A 14,909-nucleotide genomic window follows, 5' to 3' on the forward strand; every position below is an offset into this window, starting at 1 on the left:
GGAGAGGTATCTCTGGGCCCTCTCAGTAATGCACATCACTATAAGCCTTGCAAGCAATGTGACTAATGAGTTAGTTGCGGGATGTTGCATTACGGAACGAGTAAAGAGACTTGTTGGTAACGAGATTGAACTAGGTATGATGATACCGACGATCGAATCTCGGGCAAGTAACATACCGATGACAAAGGGAACAACGTATGTTGTTGTGCGGTTTGACCGATAAAGATCTTCGTAGAATATGTAGGAGCCAATATGACCGGAGATGTGTCTCAGTCATATCTACATAGTTCTCGACCCGTAGGGTCCGCACGCTTAACGTTCGATGACGATTTGTATTATGAGTTATGTGATTTGATGTACAGAAGTTTGTTCGGAGCCCCGGATGAGATCACAGACATGACAAGGAGTCTCGAAATGGTCGAGACGTAAAGATCGATATATTGGAAGGCTATATTCGGACATCGTAAAGGTTCCAAGTGATTCGGGTATTTTTTGGAGTATCGAAGAGTTACGAGAATTCGGCGGGGGAAGTAGTGGGCCTTAATGGGCCATACAGGAAAGGAGAGAAGGGCCTCAAGGGTTGGCCGCGCGCCCCCCGTGGCATGTCCGAATTGGACTAGGGAGGGGGCGGCGCCCCCCTCTCTTTCCTTCTACCTCTCCTACTCCTTCCCTCTCTCCCATCTTGGAAAAAGGAAGGGGACTCCAACTAGGAATGGGTTCCTAGTTGGACTCCCCCTATAGGCACGCCCCTCCTAGGCCGGCCTCCTCCTCCTCCCTCCTTTATATACGTGGGCAGGGGGCACCCCAAAGGCACTCCAATATTTGTCTTAGCCGTGTGCGGTGCCCCCTTCCACAGTTACACACCTCGGTCATATCGTCGTAGTGCTTAGGCGAAGCCCTGCACCGCTAACTTCATCATCACCGTCACCACGCCATCGTGCTGGCGGAGCTCTCCTTCGGGCTCAACTGGATCAAGAGCCCGAGGGATGTCATCGAGCTGAACGTGTGCTGAACGCGGAGGTGTCGTACGTTCGGTACTTGGATCGCGAAGACGTTCGACTACATCAACCGCATTACTAAAGGCTTCCGCTTTTGGTCTACGAGGGTACATAGACACACTCTCCCCTCTTGTTTCTATCCATATCCTAGATAGATCTTGTGTGATCGTAGATTTTTTTTTGAAATACTGCGTTCCTCAACAGGCCATGCCCTCCCCTGCCATGTTTGTCGGAGGGGGAAGGAAAGAGGGGGGACAGGGAAGGAAGTGGGAATCCTAATCCACTCTTACCTTTCCCTTATCCCCTTTTCTTCTCTTACTTAGGCCGGCCCATATGGGGGGTGTGTTTCCCCTCTTGGCCCATAAGGCCCATATCTTTTGCTGGGGGTGTCTGGAACCCCTTCGGGTGACCCGATAAGTACCCGGTACCACCCGAAACACTTCCGGTGTCCGAATACTATCGTCCTATATATCCATATTTACGTCTCGACCACTTAGAGACTCCTCATCACGTATGTGGTCTCATCTAGGACTCCAAACAACATTCGGTCAGCAAATCACATAACTCATAGAATACTATATCGTCATCGAATGTTAAGCACGCGGACCCTACGGGTTCGAGAACTATGTAGACATGACCGAGACACCTCTCCGGTTAATAAGCAATAGCGGAACCTGGATGCCCATATTGGCTCCTACATATTCTATGAAGATCTTTATCTGTCAAACTGTTATGACAACATACGTAATTCCCTTTGTCCATCGGTATGTTACTTGCCCGAGATTCGATCGTCGGTATCTTCATACCTAGTTCAATCACGTTATCGGCAATTATCTTTACTCGTTCCGTAATACATCACCTCGTGACTAACTCCTTAGTCATTTACTTGCAAGCTAATGATGTGTATTACTGAGAGGGCCCAGAGATACCTCTCCGATACTTGGAGTGACAAATCCTAATTTCGATCTATGCCAACTCAACAAACACCTTCATAGATACCTGTAGAGCATCTTTATAATCACCCAGTTATGTTGTGATGTTTGATAGCACACAAGGCATTCCTTCGGTATCCGGGAGTTGTATAATCTCATAGTCGAAGGAATATGTATTTGACATGAAGAAAGCAATAGCAATAAAACTGAACGATCATAATGCTAAGCTAACAGATGGGTCTTGTCATGATAACTCATGTCAATGGTTAGGAAACCTTAACCATCTTTGATCAACGAGCTAGTCAAGTAGAGGCTCACTAAGGACACAGTGTTTGTTTATGTATTCACGCATGTATTTAAGTTTTCGATCGATACAATTCTAGCATGAATAATAAACCATTATCATGAATAAGGAAATATAAAATAACAAATTTATTATTGCCTCTAGGGCATACTTCCTTTAGTCTCCCACTTGCACTAGAGTCAATAATCTAGTTCACATCGCCATGTGATTAACACTAATAGTTCACATCACTATGTGATTAACACCCATAGTTCACATCGTCATGTGACCAACACCCAAAGGGTTTACTAGAGTCAATAATGTAGTTCACATCACCATGTGATTAACATCCAAAGAGTACTAAGGTGTGATCATGTTTTGCTTGTGAGAGAAGTTTAGTCAATGGGTCTGCCACATTCTGATCCGTATGTATTTTGCAAATTTCTATGTCTACAATGCTCTACATGAAGCTACTCTAGCTAATTGTTCCCACTTTCAATATGTATTCAGATTGAGACTCAGAGTTATCTGAATCGGTGTCAAATCTTGCACCGACGTAACCCTTTACGATGAACTCTTTATTACCTCCATAATCATTAAATATTTCCTTAGTCCTCTTTAGGTAACTAAGGATAATTTTGACCGCTGTCCAGTGATCTACTCCTGGATCACTATTGTACCTCCTTGTCTAATTCATGACAATGTACACAATAGGTTTGGTACACAACATGGCATACTTTATAGAACCTATGGCTGAGGCATAGGGAATGACTTTTGATTCTCTCTCTATCTTTTGCCGTGGTCGGGATTTGAGTCTTACTCAACTTCACACCTTGTAACACAGGCAAGGACCCTTTCTTTGACTGATCCATTTTGAACTTCTTCAAAACTTTGTCAAGGTATGTGCTTTGTGAAAGTCCTATTAAGCGTCTTATCTATCTCTATAGATCTTGATGCCCAATATATAAGCAGCTTCACTGAGGTCTTTCATTGAAAAACTCTTATTCAAGTATCCTTTTATGCTTTCCAAAAATTCTATATCATTTCCAATCAACAATATGTCATCTACATATAATATCAGAAATGTTACAGACCTCCCACTCACTTTCTTGTAAATATAGGCTTCACTGAAAGTCTGCATAAAACCATATGCTTTGATCACCTCATCAAAGCGTATATTCCAACTCCGAGATGCTTGCACCAGTCCATAGATGGATCGCTGGAGCTTGCACACTTTGTTAGCTCCTTTAGGATCGACAAAATGTTCTGGTTGCATCATATACAACTCTTCTTTAAGAAATCCATTCAGGAATGCAGTTTTGAGGTCCATTTTCCAAATTTCATAATCATAAAATGCGGCAATTGCTAACATGATTCGGACCGACTTAAGCATCGCTACGGGTGAGAAGGTCTCATCGTAGTCAACCCCTTGAACTTGTCGAAAACCTTTCACGACAACTAGAGCTTTGTAGATGGTGACATTACCATCAGCGTCAGTCTTCTTCTTGAAGATCCATTTATTCTCAATGGCTTGCCGATCATCGGGCAAGTCCATCAAAGTCCATACTTTGTTCTCATACATGGATCCTATCTCAGATTTCATGGGCTCAAGCCATTTATCGGAATCGGGGCTCATCATAGCTTCTTCATAGTTTGTAGGTTCGCCATGATCTAGTAACATGACTTCCAGGACAGGATTACCGTACCACTCTAGTGCGGAACATGCTCTATTCAACCTACGAGGTCCAGTAGTAACTTGATTTGAAGTTTCATGATCATCATCATTAGCTTCCTCTCTAGTTGGTGTAGGCATCATGGGAACGGATTTATCTGATGTGCTACTTTCCAAATTGAGAGAAGGTACAATTACCTCATCAAGTTCTACTTTCCTCCCACTCACTTCTTTCGAGAGAAACTCCTTCTCTAGAAATGTTCCATTCTTGGCAACAAAGATCTTGCCTTCAGATCTGTGGTAGAAGGTGTACCCAATTGTTTCCTTAGGGTATCCTATGAAGACACACTTCTATGATTTGGGTTCGAGCTTATCAGGCTGAAGCCTTTTGACATAAGTGTCGCAACCCCAAAATTTAAGAAACGACAACTTAGGTTTCTTGCCAAACCATAGTTCATACGGTGCCATCTCAATGGATTTAGATGGTGCCCTATTTAACGTGAATACGACTGTCTCTAATGCATAACCCAAAAACGATAGTGGTAAATCGATAAGAGACATCATAGAACGAACCATATCTAATAAAGTACGATTACGACGTTCGGATACACCATTACACTGTGGTGTTCTAGGTGCATGAGTTGTGAAACAATTCCACATTGTTTTAAATGAAGGCCAAACCCGTAACTCAAATATTCGCCTCCACGATCAGATCGTAGAAACTTTATTTTGTTGTTACAGTGATTCTCCACTTCACTCTGAAATTCTTTGAACTTTTCAAATGTTTCAGACTTGTGTTTAATTAAGTAGATATGCCCATATATACTCAAATCATCTGTTAAGGTCAGAAAATAACGATACCCACTGTGAGCCTCAACACTCATTGGACCCCATACATCGGTTTGTATTATTTCCAATAAGTCATTGGCTCGCTGCATTGTTCCGGAGAATGGAGTTTTAGTAATCTTGCCCATGAGGCATGGTTCGCAAGTATCAAATGATTCATAATCAAGTGATTCCAAAAGCCCATCTGCATGGAGTTTCTTCATGTGCTTTACACCAAAATGACCTAAACGGCAGTGCCACAAGTATGTTGCACTATCATTATCAACTTTGCATCTTTTGGCATCAATATTATGAATATGTGTATCACTATAATCGAGATTCAATAAACCATTTACATTGGGTGCATGACCATATAAGGTTTTATTCATGTAAATAGAAAAACAATTATTCTCTGACTTAAGTGAATAATTGTATTGCAATAAACACGATCTAATCATGTTCATGCTCAACGCACACACCAAATAACATTTATTTTAGGCTCAACACTAATCCCGAAGGTAGAGGGAGGGTTTGATGGTGATCGTATCAACCTTGGAATCATTTACATCGTCACCTCGTCCTTAACTAGTCTCTGTTTATTCTGCAACTCCTGTTTCGAGTTACTAATCTGAGCAATTGAACCGGTATATAATATCTAGGGGCTACTACGAATAATAGTAAGGTACACATCAATAACATGTATATCAAATATATCATTGTTCGCTTTGCCATCCTTCTTATCCGCCAAGTATTTGGGGCAGTTCCGCTTCTAGTGACCATTCCCTTTGCAGTAGAAGCACTCAGTTTCAGGCTTAGGTCTAGCTTTGGGCTTCTTCACGGGAACGGCAACTTGCTTGCCATTCTTCTTGAAGTTCCCTTTATTTCCCTTGCCCTTTTTCTTGAAACTAGTGGTCTTATTAACCATCAACACTTTGTGCTCTCTCTTGATTTCTACCTCCGCCGGTTTCAACATCGCGAAGAGCTCGGGAATCGTTTTCGTTATCCCTTGCATATTATAGTTCATCATGAAGTTCTAGTAGCTTGGTGATGGTGACTAGAAAATTCTGTCAATCACCATATTATTTGGAAGATTAACTCCCACTTGATTCAATTGATTGTAGTACCCAGACGTTCTGAGCACATGCTCACTGGCTGAGCTATTCTCCTCCATCTTGTAGGCAAAGTACTTATCGGAGGTCTCATACTTCTCAACATGGGCATGAACCTGAAATACCACTTTCAGCTCTTGGAGCATATCATACGTTCCATGGCGTTGAAAATGTCTTTGAAGTCCTGGTTCTAAGCCGTAAAGTATGGCGCACTATCCTATTAAGTAGTCATCATATCGAGCTTACCAAACATTCATAACATCTTCATCCGCTCCTGCAATAGGTCTTTCACCTAGTAGTGCATCAAGGACATAATTCTTCTATGCAGCAATGAGGATAATCCTTAGATCACGGACCCAGTCCGCATCATTACTAATATGAACTTTCAACTTAGTTTTTCTCTAGGAACATATCAAAATAATAAGGGAGCTAAATCGTGAGCTATTGATTTACAACATAGATATGCAAAAAACTCTTAAGACTAAGTTCATGATAAATTAAGTTCAATTAATCATATTACTTAAGAACCCCCACTTAAATAGACATCCCTCAAGTCATCTAAGTGATACATGATCCAAATCAACTAACCCATGTCCGATCATCACGTGAGATGGGGGTAGTCATCAATGGTGAACATCTCTATGTTGATCATATCTACTATATGATTCACGCGTTCGACCTTTCGGTCTCCAGTGTTCTGAGGCCATGTCTGTACATGTTAGGCTCGTCAAGTTTAACCCAAGTATTCCGCATGTGCAAAACTGTCTTTCACCCATTGTATGTGAACGCAGAGTCTATCACACCCGATCATCACATGGTGTCTCAACACGACGAGTTGTAGCAATAGTGCATACTCAAGGAGAACACTTTTACCTTGAAATTTAGTGAAGGGATCATCTTATAGTGCTACCACCATACTTAGCAAAATAAGATGCATACAAGATAAACATCACATGCAATCAAAACATGTGACATGATATGGCCATCATCATCTTGTGCTTTTGATCTCCATCTCCAAAGCATCGTCATTATCTCCATCGTCACCGGCTCAACACCTTGATCTCCATCCTTGCGTCGTCATCGTCTCGTCAACTATTGCTTCTACAACTATCGTGATGTAGTATGGAACCCTATATGGCCGATCTTTCACAAAAGGAGCGGATCCCGTGATGAACATGAAGAACACGAGGAGAAATCACGAGGGGAAACATGAGAGAATCACTCAAACCAACAAGATTTGGTCACGCATATGCTAGATCCTCGAAACACAAAGAGATACACGATCTGAATCCAACAAAGGATGATACATAGGGTAACCGGTTCTTCTCCGTGAGGTCTTGATGATCTTCCCTAAGAGGGGTCTTGAATCCAAAGAGGATCTTCTACGAAGAGGTGTCGGTCCCTCGCAATGGAGTAGATCTGGATGGATGAGCGAAGCTCTATCTCACATATGAGCTAACACAACGCTAACCCTAGAAAGAGGGAGGAGGAGGTCTATATATAGTCTAGAGTCACGAAAGGGTAAGTGGGCTTTGGCCCAACACACGGGCGGCATACAGGCATCGGACGTCCGACCATCATCGGTCGTCCGATGGCTCGCGGAGTGTCGGACGTCCGATCAGGGTCGGTCGTCCGCTGTTTTGGCTCTATTGGCGCTTGGTTGGTCGCCTGGGACATGGAGTGCATCGGACGTCCGGTAGGCGTCGGTCGTCCGGGTGCTGGGGCGTCTTCTGTTAGGGACTTGGTCGGCTGGTGGATGCTCCAGGCGTCGGTCGTCCGGTCGGGGTCGGTCGTCCGACGGCTGGGGACTTTCAGGATGCACTTCTTCTCGCTCCTTGTACTTGGTGTCCTCGCCGTCTTGTCCATTGAATGTAGCTGCTCCTTGGCCTTCCTCTAAGTACCTAATCACACATAGTGTTTCCGCTTGAGGTAGTAGCCATCTCTCATATGTAGGAAGTGGAAGTTCGTATAGGAGCGAGTTCACCTTATCTTCGATAGCCTTTGGTCGGGCTCTTGTCATTTGTCCAAGTGGTGTCGTAGGAGATGTAGATGCGTCCATGGGGATGATCGTGGGATGCTCTACATCATATCGCTGACGCATAGTGATAAAGTAAAACAATTACATGGTGTTTGCATTTCATACAATAAAGAGACAACCATAAGGCTCCTGCCGGTTGCCGATAACTTGCAAAACATGATCATCTCATACAATAACGTATATCACATCATGTCTTGACCATATCACATCACAACATACCCTGCAAAAACAAGTTAGACGTCCTCTAATTTGTTGTTGCAAGTTTTACGTGGCTGCTATGGGTTTCTAGCAAGAACCGTTCTTACCTACGGCAAAAAACCACAACGGTGATTCATCAAGTTTGCTGTTTTAACCTTCTTCAAGGACCGGCCATAGTCAAATTCGATTCAACTAAAGTAGGAGAAACAGACACCCGCCAGCCACCTTTATGCAAAACTCTTTGCATGTCAGCTGGTGGAACCGGTCTCATGTCTATGGACATGTAAGGTTTATCCGGGCCGCTTCATCCCACAGTACTGCCGAATCAAAATAAGACATTGGTGGTAAGCAACATGACTAACACCGCCCACAACTCTTTGTGTTCTACTCGTGCATATCATCTATGCATAGACCTGGCTTTGATACCACTGCTGGGAATCGTTGCATGGAAAAAAAATTCTACACAGACACAATGATCAATCCATGGAGATGCATAGCAACGAGGGGGAGGGTGTGTCTATGTACCCTTGTAGACCGTAAGTGGAAGGGTCTCTCAACGCGGTTAATGTAGTCGAACTTCTTCGCGCTTCAACCGATCAAGTACCGAAAACACGACACCTCCGCGTTCTGCACACGTTCAGCTCGGTGACGTCCCTCGCCTTCTTGATCCAACAAGACGTCGATGTAGTAGAGGAGTTCCATCAGCACGATGGCGTGGTGATAGTGATGGTGAAGTGATCCTCGTAGGGCTTCGCCTAAGCACTACAAAAATATGACCGAGGGTGTAAACAGTGGAGGGGGCGCCGCGCATAGCTAGGAAATTGTTTGGGGTGTCCTAGGCGCCCCCTCCTCATATATATAGGTGGCAAGGAGAGGGGAGAGGCCAAGGGGCGCCCCAAGTAGGTCCGAATCCTACTTGGGCTCCTGCCCTTGGTTGCGCCCCCTGCCATGTTTGTCGGAGGGGGGATGAAAGAGGGGGGGAGAGGGAAGGAAGTGGGAATCCTAATCCACACTTACCTTTCCCTTCTCCCCTTTCCTTCTCCTCCTTAGGTGATGAGCTTACCAATACCAATGTTACACCCACAACCCCTGCTGCTATACATAGTGGACCAATTACTAGAGCTCATGCACGCCATTTGAATTATCAGGTACTTTTGTTTCTTGGTAACGATTCTAATGTTCATGAGAATATGATGCTGCCTAAATTGGATACATTTGTTTTGCTTAAAAATGAAGGGCCTAGCTTGGACAAGAAAGATGAACCTTGGAGCAAGTTCAAGCATGGAGATGATGGCATGCGTGAGGGGATCAAGAACAGAGTTACAAGTGATGATTTCAGGACTTTGAAGCCACCATAAGGAGTGCATGAAGCCTTGGACGAAATATACAAGATGCCACTTCATAAATTTCGTCCAGAGGCTATTCTAGGTGCTGCGTCACCTTATTATTGGGCCAGGCCCATGTATTTTCGAAATACTTAAGTATAGGCTGTTTTTAGAGTCCGTATGTGTGGGGAAATAAGAGTTAGGGTTGGTTTCAGACCCCTCCTCCAAGGGCCACGAAATTCCCCCCTCTTCCTCCATATATACAGCCCTTAGGGCATCGTCTAGACTTTGGGTTTTGTTTAGATTAAAAGTTCGCCATAGTTGCAACTTCGCGTACTTCTTTTGTGTCCAACGACCAGACGAAGACGTCATAGAACCCCACCTTCATTAATAAAGCTTTCCTCTTTTATTCGCAATATCCAGATTGCAATCTCGGTTTCTTGCTTGTTCTTTGTTTGCTCACAGGAAATAGACCCTCGTGGTCAGGTTGATCGTGCTTCGGTGTGGTCAATAACCCTCGGAAGTTGGTTTAGCGATTGCTAAGGCGCGACGTCTTCGCACGTTCGTAGTCGGATCGTCAAAGTCGAGTCCCATAGAAAACGATATCTTTCTCATCGAAACATCGGGACACCTTCGCCTCTATCAAGTGGTATCAGATTTCCAGGTTGCTCGGTGAGATTTTACAGTTTTTCGTAGTTTAGATCGAGTCTGTTCTTCATACCTACAGTCCACGAAAAAGCCAAAAAAATTAGGGTTAGTTCATCATATCCGAACCAATCTGAGCCTTTGCATAGTCTTTTTTAGAGTTTTGCTTTGTTGAATTTGCGGTTGCATCATCGTGTCAAGTTGCTGGTATTAGTGTCTAGTCCCTTAGAGTTTCGAGTTCTGTTCACAGGTTGTCACGCCGCCGCCGCACCATCGTCATCATCATTGCCATATACCACCACCCCACCATATACATCGCTGCTGCCATATACAACCACCAATCCGAGTCCACATATACCATCGCCATATACAACCACCAATCCGAGTCTGCATATACCATCGCCATATACCACCACCAATCTAAGTCCAGATATACCATCGCCATATACCACCACCAATCCGAGTTCCACCAGATTCATCGCCGCCACCAGTCCGAGTTCCAGCAGATTCATCTCCGCTACCAGTCCTAGTTGGAGTCCAGTATTTGTTGCTTTGTTTTCGAGTTCCAGATCACGCGATACTTCGAGTCGTGATAGAGTAGGACTCCCAAAATTACGTGCTACCCACAGTAGAAAAATAGTTCCAAACTCAAAAAAAAATCTGGCCAGGCAGTTTTTAGACCATTTGTAGACTTTTTCAAAAAAAATCTGTTGCGGAGCAAAGAAAAAAAAAGAGGAAAAAAATTTCAAAAAAAGTGAAAAAAAATCAGAGCGTGCTCCTCCCTTGTTTACGTGCGACACCGTGATTTTGTTAGTGTTGTAGGCTCATGTCTCTAGCACGGTCTAGCCTAGGACCAGCACAGTACCGTCGTTGAGCGTTTATTCAACTTTGCATCTCTGAATTGATTATTGCTGACCCTTTTTGCTACCATATTATAAGCCTTGCCAGCTCCACATACATCTACTAGTGCGTTTGACTCTCCCTGGTCATCGCTCTATCCAAGCTTTGAGAGTTTTGACTACGACGGTTGCCGATCACCGCCTGCTGCTGAGTAAGAACTGGTAAGAATTTGAGATTTGCTTGACGGATTTGTGACATCCACCACCACCTCTTGTTAGCAGTCTGTAGGATCATATTCTTGTGTGTTTCTATTGCTGCTAACCATGGAGGATCACAAGCCGACGAGACTGACTGGGAGAACCAGACGAATAAGGAGTTGCATGATAAATTTCAGCAAATGATGAGTGGACAGGTGCAAGATGTGCTAAACAGATTTGAAGAGGCCATGGAGAAGATAGATGGCATGGAGAAGACGTTCGAAACAAAGCTCGATAACAGGTTTAATGAATTGCTCGTGCGTCTTCCACCACCACCACCACCGGCTGCCCCTAACGCACCTCTACAACAACAACAACGTCGCCTTCCCAATCAAGTGAGGCGAGCACAGCACGTTCCCATTGACCCTGGACAAAATTCTGGTGCCGCTGTTGATGCTTCTGTAGCTCCTACTGCTAGTGCAGAGGTGGAGGACCATTACGAGGATGAGGTTGATCGAAATCAGAACTACGTGCAACCACCACCACCACCACCAGGTCGTCCTCAGGTATATCATCGCAACGGTAGGGCTACACCACCATATGAGGTACGAGATCATGACCATCTTCCTAAACTGAAATTGAATATTCCACCATTTGAGGGTAGATATGTTCCTGATATATATCTTACTTGGGAGTTAGAAACTGAACAACTTTTAATTGTTTACAATATCCTGAGGAGAGACGTGTTCCTGCTGCTGTTTGTGCTTTCACTAGCTTCGCATGTGTTTGGTGGTCTGAACATTGTAGATTATATCCTATTCCAACTACTTGGGCTACTTTGAAAACTGCTATGCGTACTCGTTGGGTTACACCATATTATCAACGTGAATTACTTCAAAAATTGTAGCGTTTAAGACAAGAAAAAATTCCGTAGAAGAATATTATCAGGAATTACAAACTGACATGATTAGATGTGGTATTGTTGAGGAGAATGAAGCTATGCTTGCACGTTTTATGGGTGGATTATATAGAGAGATTCAGACCATTCTAGAGTATAAGGAGTATACTTCTATCACTCGTTTATTTCATCTTGCTTGTAAAGCTGAACGTGAAGTGCAGGATCGACAGGCATTGGCGCGAACTAACTTTTCTGCTGGTCGATCTTCATCATGGACACCACGTGCATCCTCTACTTCCACTGCACCAGCATCTCCATCAGGTGCCACCTCCAACTGTGATACAAGAAAGCAGGAACAACCACCACTATCTGCCAAGAGCACACCTGCTGGGCCTGCGCAGAGCTCTTCTTCTTCCATGGTATCAACAGGGCACACAAGTGATATTATTTGTCGTCATTGTAAGGGAAGAGGACATTTTGCGAGAGAATGCAAATCTTAGCGTGTGATGATTGCTACTGAGGAGGTGGGTATGAGTCTGCTAGTGACTATGATGAGGAGACTTTGGCTCTTATTACACATAAAGAAAACGGTGGAGAGGATTCTGATCATGAGACGCAATACATGGCTGCTGAAGATGCTGACAGGTATGAATGTTTAGTTGCTCAATGTGTTTTGAGTGTGCAGGTTACACAAGCTGAGCAAAATCAGAGGCATAATTTGTTCCATACAAAGGGAGTTGTGAAGGAACATTCTGTTCGCGTCATCATAGATGGAGGGAGTTGCAACAACTTGCCTAGCATGGAGATGGTGGAGAAGCTATCTCTCACCACAAGATCGCATCCACATCCTTACTACATCCAATGGTTCAACAACAGCGGCAAGGTTAAGGTAACACGTACTGTTCGTGTGCATTTTAATATCTCTACATATGCTGATTATGTTGATTGTGATGTGGTACCCATGCAAGCATGTTCCTTATTACTTGGTAGACCATGGCAATTTGATAGAAATTCTGTACACCATGCAATCAGTATACTCTTGTTCATAAGGATGGCCATATTACTTTACTTCCTATGAATCCTGAATCCATTTTGAAAGATGATATTAATAGAGCTAATAAAGCAAAACAGGACAAAAATAAGAGTGAAAATCAGATTATGGCAAAAGAATTTGAGCAACAAATGAAACCTAATAATAACCCATCTAGTGTTGCTTCTGAAATTAAATTGAAAAGTGCATGTTTACTTGCCACAAAATCTGATATTGATGAGCTAGATTTCTGCAAATCTGTTTGTTATGCTTTTGTGTGCAAAGAGGCATTATTTTCATTCGAGTACGTGCCTTCCTCTTTGCCCCTGCTGTCACGAACATTTTGCAGGAGTTCGCCGACGTCTTCCCACAAGACGTGCCACCGGGATTACCACCTATTCAAGGGATTGAGCATCAAATTGACTTAATTCCCGGTGCATCGCTACCCAATAGTGCACCAGACCGTACTAATCCAGTGGAGACGAAGGAGATTATGCGTCAAGTACAGGAGCTACTCGATGAAGGTTACATACACAAATCTCTTAGTCCTTGTGTTGTTCCTATTATAGTAGTGCCTAAAAAGGATGGTACATCGCGTATGTGTGTTGATTGTAGAGGCATTAATAATATTACTATTCGTTATCGTCATCCTGTTCCTAGGCTAGATGATATGCTTGATTCATTGAGTGGCTCTACAATTTTCTCCAAAGTTGATTTGCATAGTGGATACCATCAAATTTGTATGAAATTGGGAGATGAATGGAAAACAACATTTAAAACAAAGTTTGGTTGATATGAGTGGTTAGTCATGCCTTTTGGGTTAACTAATGCACCTAGTACTTTCATGAGATTAATGAACGAAATTTTGCGTGCTTTCATTGGACGATTTGTGGTAGTTTACTTTGATGACATATTGATTTATAGCAAACCTTTGGAGGAACATTTGGAACATTTACGTGCTGTTTTTATTGCTCTATGTGATGCATGTTTGTTTGGTAACCTTGGGAAGTGCACCTTCTGCACTGACCGAGTATCTTTTCTTGGCTATGTTGTTACTCCACATGGAATTGAAGTTGATAAAGACAAGATTGAAGCTATTGAGAGTTGGCTGCAGCCCAAAACGGTCACACAAGTGAGGAGTTTTCTTGGCCTCGCTGGTTTCTATAGGTGCTTTGTGAGAGATTTCAGCACCATTGCTGCACCTCTCAACGAGCTTGCAAATAAGGATGTACCTTTTGTTTGGGGTACCGCACAGGAAGAAGCCTTCACGGTATTGAAAGATAAGTTGACACATGCTCCTTTACTCCAACTTCCTGATTTTAATAAGACTTTTGAGCTTGAATGTGATGCTAGTGGAATTGGATTAGGAGGTGTGTTAGTACAAGATGGTAAACCTGTTGCATACTTTTTTGAAAAATTGAGTGGGCCTAGTCTGAACTATTCTACTTATGATAAATAATTATATGCTCTTTTCGGACCTTCGAAACATGGAAACATTATTTATGGCCCAAGGAATTTGTTATACGTTCTGATCATGAATCTTTGAAACACATTAAAAGTCAAGCAAAACTGAACCGTAAGCATGCTAAATGGGTTGAATTCATTGAGACTTTCCCTTATGTCATTAAACACAAGAAGGGTAAAGAAAATGTTATTGTTGATGCATTGTCTCGTCGTTATACTATGCTTTCACAACTTGACTTTAAAATATTTGGTTTCAAGACCATCAATGATCAATATGTGCATGATGCTGAATTTAAAGATGTATTGCAGAATTGTAAGGAAGGGAGAACTTGGAACAAGTTCGTTCTTAACGATGGATTTGTGTTTCGTGCTAACAAGCTATGCATTCCAGCTAGCTTCGTTCGTCTTTTGTTGCAGGAGGCACATGGAGGAGGACTAATGGGACACTTTGGCGT

This window comes from Triticum dicoccoides, chromosome 6A, assembly GCF_002162155.2.
Source record: "Triticum dicoccoides isolate Atlit2015 ecotype Zavitan chromosome 6A, WEW_v2.0, whole genome shotgun sequence".
In the NCBI taxonomy this organism is placed as follows: Eukaryota; Viridiplantae; Streptophyta; class Magnoliopsida; order Poales; family Poaceae; genus Triticum; species Triticum dicoccoides.